The 14,253-nt window shown below is 40.5% G+C and overlaps 1 protein-coding gene and 1 pseudogene across 1 annotated transcript in view; both read left to right on the forward strand.

Annotated features, from left to right (window-relative positions):
* The window catches only part of LOC132883231 (CD209 antigen-like protein 2), a 144,508-nt gene that overhangs the window by 62,279 nt on the left and 67,976 nt on the right, over positions 1-14,253 (forward strand). The window lies entirely within an intron of this gene.
* LOC132882468 (uncharacterized) lies at positions 1,572-4,326 on the forward strand (annotated as a pseudogene).

Below are 14,253 nucleotides of genomic sequence, written 5' to 3' on the forward strand. Positions count from 1 at the left end.
GAATGGTGAAATCAAATCATTCCTTCAATAATTTAATACTATATAAAAAGGCACAGTCTCAAGCTAAAAGAGTAATAAGGGAAACTAAGAGGAATTACTGGAGGAATTTCTGTAATACTATTGGATCAGAAGTTCAGGTCACCGAGGTATGGGGAATAATTAGAAAGATGGGAGGAATAAGAAGGGATTTCTCTTTACCACTAATTAAAGATAGTGATGGTGAAGCAGTAACTAATGATGAAAAAGCAGAGATGCTTGCTAGGGCCTTTGTTAAAGTGCATAGCTCTAAAAACTTATCAAATGAAGAGTTATTATGGAGAACAAAAATGATTGAAGATAATGGAAACTTATTAGGAAAGAAAGATATAAGTGAGAGTGCACTTAAGAATTTTACATTATTTGAACTGAAAAGAGCATTAGTGGGTGTTAAAAATACATCTCCAGGTAAAGATAGAATTTGTTATAAAATGATTGAACAATTATCTGATGTGGCTAAAAGTGTGATTTTAAAGTTATATTATAAAATTTGGGAGCAAGGTAAGCTGCCCTCTAGTTGGAAACATTCAGTAGTGGTACCTATAGCTAAACCAGGTAAAGATAAAGCAGAGGTCAAAAGCTATAGGCCTATAGCACTAACATCCAATCTTTTCAAGTTGATGGAGAGGATGATAACTAAGAGGTTAGTATATGAAATTGAAAAAAGAAGTATTTTCTTTCCACATCAAAGTGGTTTTAGAAATGGCCATACTACTATGGATCCAATAATCTGCCTAGAAAATGAAATTAGGAAAGCTCAAGTAAACAAGGAGTCAGTCTTGGCAACGTTCCTTGATATTGAAAAAGCATATGATATGCTCTGGAAAGAGGGTCTTTTACTTAAGTTGAATAAAATAGGAATAGAAGGTAAAATGTTCAATTGGATTAGAGATTTTTTTAAGGAATAGAACTATAGAGGTAAGAGTTGGAGTGAGCCATTCAAATATCTACTCTATAGAAAATGGTACCACACAGGGTAGCGTCTGCAGCCCAATTCTGTTTAATATAACGATTAATGATGTTTTTAACAATATTGACTCCAGAATCAGTAGAGCACTTTATGCAGACGATGGGGCACTGTGGGTGAGAGGCCGAAATTCTGATAGTCTGAGGAACAGAATGCAAATAGCTATAAATGAGGTTGAAAGATGGTCACATGAGTGGGGGTTTCATTTATCTGTTGAAAAGACACAAGTTATATGTTTCTCAAAGAAAAGGGTTAACCCTACAGTGGACCGTCCGTGTATGATTCGTTCATTTGCATTTCAATTAAGAACTAAAAAAACATAAAATGAAAAGAATGACTTGTTATCTCATCGTTTGTTTTTCAAAGGTGAACAAAAAACGAATAACGAGTTATTTTTTGAACATTTCATTTCATGCTGAGGTCAAAAATTAAACGTGTTAAAAAACGATCTACACCAGTTTTGATTTTATTATTTAATCTGTCTATTTTCTGTGGACCGGAAGTTATTTCTTTGTTTACTCCAAGCGCATGGACATGCATCCAAGCTAGCCAAGCGCGCGTATTCACCATGGCTGCATTGGAGAACCTTGCAGACCTTATTAAAGAGTTGTTTGAATCAGGCAAGACTCATGCCGAAATTTCAAACTCGCTGCAACAAATGGGAGCTGACAGATGCTCAGAAATGAGTGTCCGACGTTTTTGCAGCACTCACAACCTGAAGCGTAAAAGGCACGTTACGGACATGGAGTTGGAGAGGGCTGTAATCGGGTCGATATGGGAGGTAAGCTATTTTATACGTTTAAAATGCTACATGCTGTTAGGACTAGGACTGTTTTGGCCTCTAGAGGCCGCTGTTATTTCCTTTTCGTGTCATGTTTATTTTGGCCTCTAGAGGCCGCCACTGTTCCTGTGTTTTGTGTTTGTGTTAATTGCCTGTTTAGTCCTGATTATCTTCACCTGTGTTCAATTTAGTTTGTGTATTTATACCCCCTGAGTTCAGTCCTCTTGTCATGGAGTCTTTGTGCTGTTATGTTTATCTCCAGTTTCCTCTGAACTGTGTTCTTTGTTTTGCTTTTCTTTTGGATTTAGTAGTGACTGTGTTTTTGGATCTTCTGAGCTTTTGCATTTTTGCCTTTTCCTTTTTGGACTTTGAAGTTTTGGATATTTTATTTTTCCCTTTGTCTTCCCAGTGTTGGATTATACTTTTTTTTTTTTTTTTTTTTTCCCTGGATTGTATTTAGTGTGTATATAGTATAAATAAACCTTTTGATACTTTTTCTACTTCCGCCTCATGCCTCTGCATTTGAGTCATCCCCCTGGTGGCCTAGTGGGGGTTTGCTGGATTATCACACCTACGAACCAGGTTCGAATCCCAGCAAAACCCTAACACATGCCATCTGCATGTCTTTCAAAAGTAATAAAGTAAATATTTTTATTATCAGACGGGCCCATCGTATGGTCGAAAACTTATGACCGGGTACCTGGCTACACAGGGAGTGCGCGCAGCAGAGTGTCGAGTCGGTGACACACTGAGGGAAGTTCATCGGCCGTACCATGAATTATGACGACAGGTAAGTAGGCCAGATTTTTTTTTTTTTTTTTTTAAATCGTCACCCGTTCTAGTATTTTATGTTTGTAAGCTGTCTAGCATGTTAACAAAAGCTCATATTTTTGTAGGGTGCTCAAAATATAAATCCAGTACCATACCACGCCGCATACATGGGCCATAAATTACATATGGACCAGAACGAGAAATTGGTCATGTTTGGCATGACGCATGTTTTGGCCATCGATGGATTCAGCAGTAAAGTTGTTGCTCATTACAGCATGCCCATCAAAAACAACCTTGTGATCTATGAGGAAGTTTACAGGTGAGTATAGAACCCCCCACTACCACCACTCAGGGTATTACCAATAGGCCCACATTTTACATTAACCCTGTACGTGTTAACTGTATTTACATCCAGATCTGCAGTGGTCAATCATGGAATGTGGGATCAAGTCCGGGTTGATCATGGCAGGGAATTCTACCTGAGCCTTTATATGCAGGAGAAGCTGTCGGGACACCGGCACAATCGTAGCAGGCCACCATACCTCCAGACCACATCTACACTAGTGGGTTTTTCACAGATAAACTGGGCTTCCACTAAGCAAACAAACAAGATAGGCAATACACAGCACCAGGGTGGGGAAAATAAAACAAGTGAAAGATGGGGCAAAGATTAGGCATAGTACTCCATAATAGGCAACTGGAGATCTTTTTGGAGCTTGAAGTTATTTTACCTTTCATCTAAAAAAGGCTTCTTCAATTCTGGCCTGAAGATGGGAAGACCAGATTTGTCTCTGTACTGGGGGTCTATTAACTGTGGACCACACCCCTCATGTGACAGTGAGTGAAATGAATCACCTATTAACATAATTGGCATAGTCAGTGTGTGAGATTAGGGTTGAAATTGTCATAATCACATAATACTAAGGGTGTTAGCTGCTTTGATGAGCATCTAAACTTTCTGGGGTGGGATCTCAAGGCAGAATACCTTAGACCTGTATAAGTGCAAGTCGAGCCCTCTAAAAATTGCACACTGATAGAGATATTTGTAGATTTAATGAGTAACTAACTAGAAACTTGTTTTTGTGGTCAACAGAATCATAGAGTGGAAAGGTTGTGGTTAGAAGTGAATGTTTGGGTGAATTTCCCATTAAAAGGTGCTCTTACACACCTCATGGACCAAGAGCTAATCAATATGGAGGACAACTTAAAGTTCTGCACCTCCAGCCTTACTTGTCAATTGGCTGAAGTCGGGTTAGGCAGAATGGTTCAAGCATGGAATGCACATCAAATCCCAGGTATACTAAAGTGCATTGTTTACAAATGGAGAAGTACTAGTTCAGCCAGTGAAGAGCAGCATTTCCAGTATCCCTGCTGATCTCATTGACCGAAATATTAATAGACTGCCTTATATAAATTAAAAAAACAGCGTGCTACCTCCTTTTAATCATTTGCCCCATTAATTGTAGGTCATGGGATACCCAGTGAACTAGCAGCAGATGGATGTGCAGTGAAAATCTTTGAAAGGCTACTTCCTAGTGCCCCTGTTGCAGCAGCCATGTATGAAGAAGAGTTGGGATCATCACTTACGTGGACATCTGTCTTTGGAATGGACCCCTTTTCATCCGTGGCAGACAGATGTAGTGCAGAGGATGTGTTTGCAGACTGGTACCCAGACATCTCAGTACTATTCAATAATGTAGTGAACAACAACCACACTAGTTTTTGTGATGCATTGCTCTTCCTTGTTAATGTTACGCAAAGGCACATCTGAGTAAGGAAAAATTACTACATTTTGTGCTGTGTCTGGCTCTTCTCTCTGCATGAATAGAATATGTATGTATACTTGATTAAAGTAAATAGTTTTGCCTTAAACTGATTTGTAATGTGCATTTTGAAATACAATCTCTAATATGAAATCTTTCACACCATTCAAACTTTTGCCATGAATTAATAAAAAAGTGAAATTATAGAATACAGAATTATTAGAACAACACTTGAGTAACACTTGAGTAACACTGGAGTAAAGCAAAAAAAAAAAAAAAACTCATGAAGCTGGCGAAAAAAGGCCCTGTATTTAAAAAAAAGTTACTTCACCCTTATACAGTTTACATGGCCAGCAGGAGTAAAACAAACAGGAGTCAAACAAACCCATTCTACTAAAAACTACATATACTGGTAACTGGTGGGCACAAATAATTTACTTCACCTTGGGACTCAATGGGAACTCAATGGGATTCCCTTAAATTGCCTAATGCTGCTAGAGCATCTGTCAGCCCAGTTAGCCGATGTGGGCTAAAATCCTCCTCCCTGCATTTTGGGCAGATAGAGGACGTCCTCATCCATTCCTCGGTGCACCTTCTGCAGCCAATAATGCTGTTGCAGCATGTAGACACATATGGTTCATTCAATGTGTCTGGAAATAGATGAAAACAATTTCCATAAATAAAATACTTTCTAATCACTTTCTAAACTGGTTAGGCACCCTTTAAAAATAAATGTATAAAATCTTACTTGTGCAAATAACACAGGCGAAGGCATGTCTGACGGCGTCTGCTTGGTCCACAGTGAGGGACACCGTTGTCCTTTGGTCACAGCCCGCCAACCGGACCAGCTCCTCAATCTTAGCAGACACCTGCCCCAGACCTTCTGACACAAGCACCAGGTCTTCTATTTTCTCCAACACCTGTTCAAGGCCAGTGTCATCCCGTCGACTGAAAATCAGAAAGAGCATACAAAATACTTTTATCTAGTCAACAACTTTACTGGCCCTATCCAAAGTAACTGGAGATATTCTTTCACTTTTTGAAAATATTGGTCTAAAAGCTGTGTGTATTTTCAATTATTGTGGGCGAGCATTATATGTCTGTCTGCATATAGTATATATCATATGTTGTGCGTGTGTTCTCCATATCTGGACTATAAAAGTCTGTAAAAGTTATATGCACTGGGTTGCAAAAAATTAGTTGCAGTGGATATCACTCCAAAATGAAGTTTTTATCAGGGACAATAATGATACATATTTGTCATTGGTATGTCATTTTTACACTGAGCTGCATGTTGGCCACTGACAACGTATTTCCAGATACAAAAACTCAAAATATGCGTCTCAGAGAGACAACCCAAAGATGCAATGGGGAAAAAGCAAGTTCAGTTTCAGCACCTTAGCCTGCGCCTTTTGGGGGCCTGCAGCACTCTAAAGTCCTCCTTCACTGCAAAGATTTTCCTTGCATTCTGTTTCCAGAATCCCGATCCTGTGGAAAAGATAATTCATCACTGCATTAGTACGGCAAGTGTTTTAATGGATGTGATGTAGGATGGTTTCTTAAGAATCTAAAATATTAAATACAAAAGTGATATACTGAATGAGATAGATATTCGACTGTACCTCGGGGTTCCCTCAGAGTCTATGATTTTATTTCCCTGTCCATCTGTTAAAACAAATGTGTCTTCCTGGCGGAGGGCATCATGGACTTTTGAGAGAATCCCCTCCACAGAGACCTCAAACTCAGAAAACCGGACTGTGAGCATCTGTTTGCTGTCTAGCTTCCCATTCACCAGCTCTGCAATGAAGATGCTCCTAAAATGCAATGTGAAAGCAACCCTTTATTAATTTCACATTCTTAACCCATTAATTTCACATAACCCCCATCCCACACATGCCCACACCAGCCAGTTGGGTTGGCCCCTTGAATGACCCCCCCCCCAGCAAGCCACATGGGTCTTGTTCTTGTTCACACCAATCATCACCTTACATCACCTAACTCCATCTTAATGCAGCCCTTAGTCATAAGCACTATGCCCCCCAAAACCAAGAACAAAGTTAATTTAATCACCTCTGAAAAGCCTTTGCAGGTGTAGCTCGGGCAGTGACAGAGGTCCTCAGACTTGACAGAGAGCCAGCAGCGGCAGTTGCTGGTGGGCGGTTAAATGAGAACCTGGCGTATTGTTGCGCTGGCTGTTCCTCATGGCTGTCCCCACAGACTTCATAATGCCCTCCATTCTCTAAAGCTGTGGTGCTGAAGTGGCCATCATCTTCAGGGAACAGGGCTAGATTATTATCATCTGTCAGGTACAGGGTGTCCTCAACCACCTATTTAAATAAGAGCGCAACGTGTCACTTGTTACTCCCAACACTGTAAATTAATGGACTACACCAGGGATGTCAAACTCAGGCCTGGGGGCCAAATCTGGCCCGCGGGGTCATTTCAAATGTGTATTAGAGTTGGTCCACATACACCATAAACATATAGTAACATGACTTGAACATGAAATTTGGTGTGTCATAGGAATATAAGTGGGCCCAGGCCAGTGTAACATATCCCACTCATAGAATATGTTCAGGCCCATTTGAGCTACCATATGAGTGTTTGTGAAATTTGCCTTTAAGTGTGCATGCACAATGTTAGCCCATTTTAAAAAATAAATAAATATTGAGTTCGGCCCGCGACTTCATCCCAGATTTTAATTTTGGCCCCCTGTGAATTTGAGTTTGACATCCCTGGACGGTGTTCTGATAAATGGTCCTACATAGTCAAAGCATCCTACAGTAGGATGGAATGTCAGACATGTCTGTCGAGCGATCCTACGTTGCAGGGAATCCTATAGCAATATAGCAGTAGATTTGTATAGCACATTATCAAACATAAATGCCATTCAATGTGCTTGAGAGGGAAGAAACAGAAAAAGAGAAGAAAAAAGAAGAAAAGAAATACTATGGAAAATAAGACTGTTGATAAGTAACCCTAACCAAAGGCAGATGAAAATAAAGATGTTTTTAATTTCTTTTTAAAACATGACACTGTTGGAGCAGTTCTAATTTCAAAAGGAAGCTGGTACATTTGGCAGCATAATGGCTAAATGCCATTTCACCTTGTCTGGATTTTACCCTAGGCACAACCAGTCCTACAGTGATTCAACTTTAATTTTTAGTCATAGTTCGCGGTTTGATGGAGTCTGTGTTTGAATGTTTGACCCGGTGTGTAATTATTTGCGTCTCCTTGTGATCTTGATGTTTGCAAAATCCGATGCTAGTCAAAGTCCGCTAGCATAAATAGCTAACCAACGAGCGGAATGCTAAGCTCCGCTTAGCTTAAAATGCTAACGTTAGCATGTATGATTTGTTTTGAGCCACATGGCATTTCTCCTTTTGGAAATGTTGACGCGTTATTTGTTCTGTATACATATGTAAAAAATCAGCATTATGTTAGATTATGTAGTAAAGACTGAATGTACGCCATTAATCTTAAAGCACACTACTCCTGTGCTATTTGTCCATGCACTGCATACCACACAATGCCTATGCAGAGATCAGTATACCAAAACCTGGGCGTGATCGCATGTAGCACGTTTTTGGCTAGTTTTCTATCCATATAGGGAAACTATATATTTCATGACAATTATGCTATACATGTATGCACTGACACAACAGCCTCCCGACTGTGTGAAATATAAGACCATTCACCTGCAAGCTGATTCACTTTTGTAACAATTTGCTAGTTGGCAAATCTATATTACACCGACTATGCTAAACCAAACTGAGGTTTGTGCCACATTAGGACAATGGCTAGGTCGGCTAGAAAAATCTTCGGCTCACTGATCTAACTCTAGTAACTGTGGGGAGAGACTCACTAATTTCACATGGGGGTGGCATACTCTTAAGGAAATTGTAACAGATAACCCCGAACTATAGTGTGGAGAACCGCTAACTAGTAAAGTAGCCCGTGGCTACCGCATGGGTCACAGGCTGCTTACACTAGACATATCACACGAATATGACACATGGTATTTACATTACCTGAAAGATTCTGGCCACTTTGTTAAGCCACATGGTCTCCTCTTTCATTAGGACACGTTTATTTCCTCGTCTGAGGACGTATGTATGGATCTCCATTGCTGGCTGTTTCTTGCACGATGAGTCGGTGTTCCACAGACAGCACTGCAATCAACTTCCGGATCGTGGATGGCACGTTATATTAAAAAACCAAAAACAAACAAAATAAAACCGGGCCAAGACCGTTTTTTAAATATTTCATTTTTAAAAAACTAGTATTACATGAAATGTCCGAAAATCAACTCGTTATTCGTTTTTTGTTCACCTTTGAAAAACAAACGATAACAAGTCATTTTTTCATTTTATGTTTTTTTAGTTCTTAATTGAAATGCAAATGAACGAATCATACACGGACCGCGTCCTGGTTATTTTGTTATTTGTTTTTATTTTAACACAAAAAATGAAAAAATGACTGGTTTTTCATATTTTTTTTATATGAGCCTAAAATTGAAATGAAAAACAAGTCATTTTTTTCATTTTTTGATTGCCAATTAAAAATGGAAAGAATGAATGATACACAATCCGTGTATCATTCGTTCTTTCTTTTTTTCAGTAATACACAATGACTCGGCCAGGCCCTTTCTTTAGTGTAATAAGACACAGTAGAGAGGTTCATGACATTTGTCTATTTTTATTAAAATGTACCGGTACAGTGTAATCACAACACAGTATCGTATTTGAACCGACAAGAGACAGTTACCGTATCATTTCCCACTATGCCCTCCTTTGTTCTTGATAACCAGATTTATCATGTTTAATTATTAACAATTATAATAATAATAAATCAATATAAAACCCTGAAATCTACAGAAGATTTTCAACAAATAGGGGGCAGGGAAGCTCGCACACTCCAGCAGCGAGTGATCTGTGATAAGATGATTTTGAGAAGAAAAAAAAAACGCTCAACACCAGCAAATGTGGATTAAAGCAGAAAATTTCATTAGGTAAAATCATTTTAGAAATTTTAGAAATCATTACATTCTTGTTTTTTCAATAAAAATAATATTTTTTAACTTTATAATGCTTAGTTACGTGCCGGGGCCCTGTCAGTCATTGATAGCCCAACTAATCACAGTGCTGTGGTTCTTTTCCTGATCCTTGGCATTGTTTTTTTTTTCTTTCTTTGTTGATAATGTGTTACCATATGTGATAAACACGGTTCATTAAAAGGCCCAGAGATTTTCACTTCTGCTGCACGCCCCCTCCTCTCTGCAAAAATTGTGTATTCCTCTCAAGGTGCTAACTGTATTAACATTGTATGTAACTGTATGTAACATTGTATTGTGAACAGCCACTCCACCCCCCCACTGAGGTTGCTATTCATGAATGGTAATTTGGTTTTAGGTTACACCCCAATTTCAATGACAATTTACTCTGCCAAGCTCACACTCAGGCTACATCCACACGACAACGGCAATAAGATGTTATTTAAAAATATATCGCGTCCAAATGGGCAACGATCAGTAAAATATCAGGTCCATATGGCAACGCAACGCTTGCTGAAAATGATGCAATACACATGCCACACCTCTAGGGGCGCTGTAAGACGGTCCCTTCGGAGACACCAGAACAATAGAAGAAGTAAGGACGCATGCGCATAAACTATTATGCGCAAGACTTCGTATTAGCCACAAAGTCAGGAAAATCTGTTTGTAAAATTACATTATAATGACCAAATACAATGAAAAGTATTTTTCCAGTCTCACCTGTGAAAGATAATCCCATGTGATCTCGTTTGGACGGCAAACCTGTTGGTACAGTTAAACGCAGCACATGAATCTTTATTCTCCGCTTTGACCTATCCAATATGGCAGCGAGGATGACGTATGATTCTACGCGGAAGGCGGCGTCTTTAATGGTCCGGAATAAATTGAATGCTACACGTTGATGGATTAATTTGTTGTTTCTCACCTGTGAAAGGTAATCCCATGTGATCTCGTTTGGACGGTAAACCTGTTGGTACAGTTAAACGCAGCACATGAATCTTTATTCTCCGCTTTGACCTATCCAATATGGCAGCGAGGATGACGTATGATTCTACGCGGAAGGCGGCGTCTTTAATGGTCCGGAATCAATTGAATGCTACACGTTGATGGATTAATTTGCTCTTCTACGCCCTTTTTGAGGAATGTATTGTAGGATTTAAACCCACATCTGAAGAGGTGAGATCGCTTCTTTTTTTCCCTATTTTTGCTGGCGGGATTGACTCTGCCCTAAGGGCAGAGTCTCTCTCACTTTGCACCATTACACAATAAATATTCACAGTGAAAATATTTTGTAAGCGCGTTTCATGAACCAAGTTATAGGATTTGTTGACAACTTGCATCGAGTTCGTTACACTTCTACCCGGCATGAAGCACTCACAGTCATGTGGTTGTGACGTCATCATAAACAAATCCGTTCTACTCATCCAGATGACTTCGCAACGGCAACGTTGCCAGATCTTTCCACTCTGGAACCCGTTCTCAAAAAGATTGCATTTTGGGCACCCAAAACGCCGGTGCTGTGTGGACGCCAGGCCAAAATGATAAGCAATTGTATCGGAGTCACCTGAATCCGTTGCCGTGTGGACAGGGCCTCAGTGTGTTTACATGCACATCCAAATTGAGCTACTGTCGGTAATCGAGCTAAGGGTCCCAGCAGGGGTGCCAGAGAAATCCAATCCTACATGCACACAATGAAATCGAGCCATTGTGTGAGGTACATTGTGCACCAGAGCCACAGGTGGCGCTACACGCCCAATCGTGTTGGTACACTTCTGGTTGTCGTCATGAAGAAGAGCTATTCAAGAGTATAAACAAAGTTATCAGCAGTGTTGCCAGATACTGCTGACGTTTTCCAGCCCAAAACATGTTCAAATCCGCCAAATTCCACTTAAAACCGCCCAATCTGGCAACACTGGCAGTTCCGTGTTCACAAGTTCCGTGCTCAAGCTGTTAGGCTTGCTCTAACAGACTGTATGGCTACAAACTGTCCTGCGCAGACCACTGTTTTGTAAGACAACTTATTTTGCACAATTGTATATTTTTCTAAAGTCCATTTTTTGCTTACAATTTAACTTATGTCTTAATAAACACACAAAAAGTTCAATTGCTTTGTTTTTATTGACATTCTTCAGATGTTGGACATACATATTATATATATACATATATACACACACACAAATACAATGACTTGTTCATGTACACAATTCACAGCTATGCAACAGCTGTATAGATGTATTTGGTGATACAGTAAGCGAGCTAAATTTTAACAGTGCAAACAATGCCACAAAAAGAAAAGATCCATGCCATTGTCATGATTTGTTGTCATGCCGACCGAGGCTGTTGTGTTTCCCACTTGTGGTCTCGTCACTCGTCACTTCCGGAAGGGGCAGTGCTGAAGTAAGTAGCTCGAATACATAGCTCAATAGGGTATACATGCACTAAGTAGCTTGGCAGAAATCGCATAATCTAGGTCGTGTAGCTCAATTCCAAGAAATCAAGTTCAGTTCAATTTCAGCCAAATTAAGGTGTATACATGGCATTTTGAACTTCGATTTCAGTCGAGCAATGGCAGAAATTTGATTCTCTCTATGTGCATGTAAACGCACTGACTGTCAGAGGACAGAGGACTGGAATTAGTGCCCCAACAAACACAATTTCAGCTTGGAAAAACTACAGACGGTATAACTTCAGGAAGAAAATAAACATTTATTTCACACTAAGAAAAGCAGGCTCACTACACATGGAGGCTATACAAGCACAGAAATGTAGCATACAGTTGTCCCATCTAGTAGTTTCCACATTCCCATGGTGAGTCTTTCCTACGGTACATTTGCCACAGGTGTATTTGTGGCAGCGTACACAAAGTTCAGTGCTTCTGTTATTATTGCAGGGTATGTGCACCTGGCACTGTGTCTTTTTCTTCTGAGAAACTTTCATCTCACGCTGCTGTTTGTGTTCTTCCCCTTGTGCCTTTTCCTGCAAAAGCCTGTTTTGAAGTTCCTCTGCAAGCTCCAGCATGAACAATTGGTGACTTTCTTTGGATCCTGTACATGCTGTGTACAAGACATGTGCATTTGTGACAGCCATGTCAAGCAGGTTGTAAAACACAGCCATGGGCCATCTCCGTGTTCCTGCATGCACCGAGTAGTTGCATAATTTCTGGTCCATGATATCAACGCTGCATTTGAAATGGTTGTAATCAACAACAGTGTTTGGTTTTTGTTTCTGGGTGTCCACAATTTCCACTTTCTGATGCATGGTGCTCAGAAGACAAACAGATTTCTTTTTTTTGTTGCAAACACCATCAGCAAGGCACTTCCAGATGTGAACACCTGTGTGGAGTACAACTGGCGCCCCGAGGTTTCCTTTGCAGTTGCTGGTAGCTCCTGATGATTTTTGTTGATGGTGCCAAGCAGAGTTGTTTTTCATTGAAGAAGCCTGTTAGCCAAAGACAGAGAGGTGAAGAAATTATCCATAGTTACAGTCCTTCCCTGGTCCATACGGTAAATGGTTCCATCAATTTCAAAACAACATTCTCTGATAGCCTCTCTCCCATTGGACAAGTGGGATATTTTCCCAAGTAAGGGATGGCATTACACATGTATTTTGTGTCCAGATCTGCTGCAATCCAAAACTTGATTCCAAACTTGTCAGGGTTGGATGCGATGCACTGCAGAAAGGGACAACGAACCTTTGAAGGAAATAACTGCTCATGCATGGTAACATGTTGCCCTGGACTGTAGGATGACACACAATTCTGAACAAACTCCTGCCAGATGTCTGAAATTGCTGCAAATTTGTCCTTTTGTATGCGCTCCTTGCGGGTGTCCTTGTTGTCGAAGCAAAGGTACTGCTTTATTTCAAGAAAGCGGTTATGGGGCATTATGGCTTTGATATCTGGATTGCCAAATCTGTTGGCCCACATGAGTCGCATGGCACCAATGTAGCCCTTGGCAGCCCTTCTAAAAAGGATTGCAAGGAACGCCATCAGCTCAAAGACACTCATCTGCCAGCTGGGATTTGTTCTACAGCCCTCCTGTGCAGTCTCTGATGGCCAACAACATGCTGATATCCAACAAATACAGGAAGCTTTGAAGGCGACTCGTGATTTTGCGTGTTGCAAACTCTGTTGGCCCTCCAGATCCATTGAATGCTGTCTGTGGAGTTTCATGAGTAGAAAAGTCTCCAACTTTGTGGTGGAACCACACAGTGCCATCTTTCGCCTTCTCTGTGGATCCAGGTGTTATGCCCACATCTGCAACTTTTTGTTTTTTTTATTACAAGGGGGGTTGATGTGTGTTGTGTCTTCCTCCTCATCTGATGTGGCCTCTGTGTCTGAACTGTCCTGCTCAATCACATACTTGGGTTAGGGTTTCCGGAAAGATCCACGTCCTGGCCTAGGCCAAGGCCGTGTTGTGCACTGTCCTTCCCAAGCCCCATCCTCAATGCTCCACAAGTGCCTGGTCAGTACCCCCATGTTATATTTGGGTTATTATTTGAGGCTAGGTTTTGGGCTAGGGGCTAAGGCTAGGGGTTGGGTTAGGGGTGAGCTCAGGTTGGGGTTAGATCCAGGATTTGGGGTTAGGGTTAGAACTGATCCTTCTTGATTGCCTTGGTTGTGACATTGTGAAGTCTGGTTAGGGTTAGAAACAAAGAGGCTATTTCTCAGGTAACACAATAATTAGGCTTCTTTACACAACAATGGGAGGCAGGTAATGGTATGTTAGACTTATTCACAAATTTGGGGGGGGATTTCATTGCAGACTAAAGTCTGCACTTTGGGCCTTCTAGTGTTAAAAATATGCTGTTAACTCAAAACACTTCTTATTCATTGCAAAACGTTTATTTCAGCGCTGTATACAGGTATTGAGCACACAATGTG

Source organism: Neoarius graeffei, chromosome 3, assembly GCF_027579695.1.
Source record: "Neoarius graeffei isolate fNeoGra1 chromosome 3, fNeoGra1.pri, whole genome shotgun sequence".
NCBI classification, from domain to species: domain Eukaryota; kingdom Metazoa; phylum Chordata; class Actinopteri; order Siluriformes; family Ariidae; genus Neoarius; species Neoarius graeffei.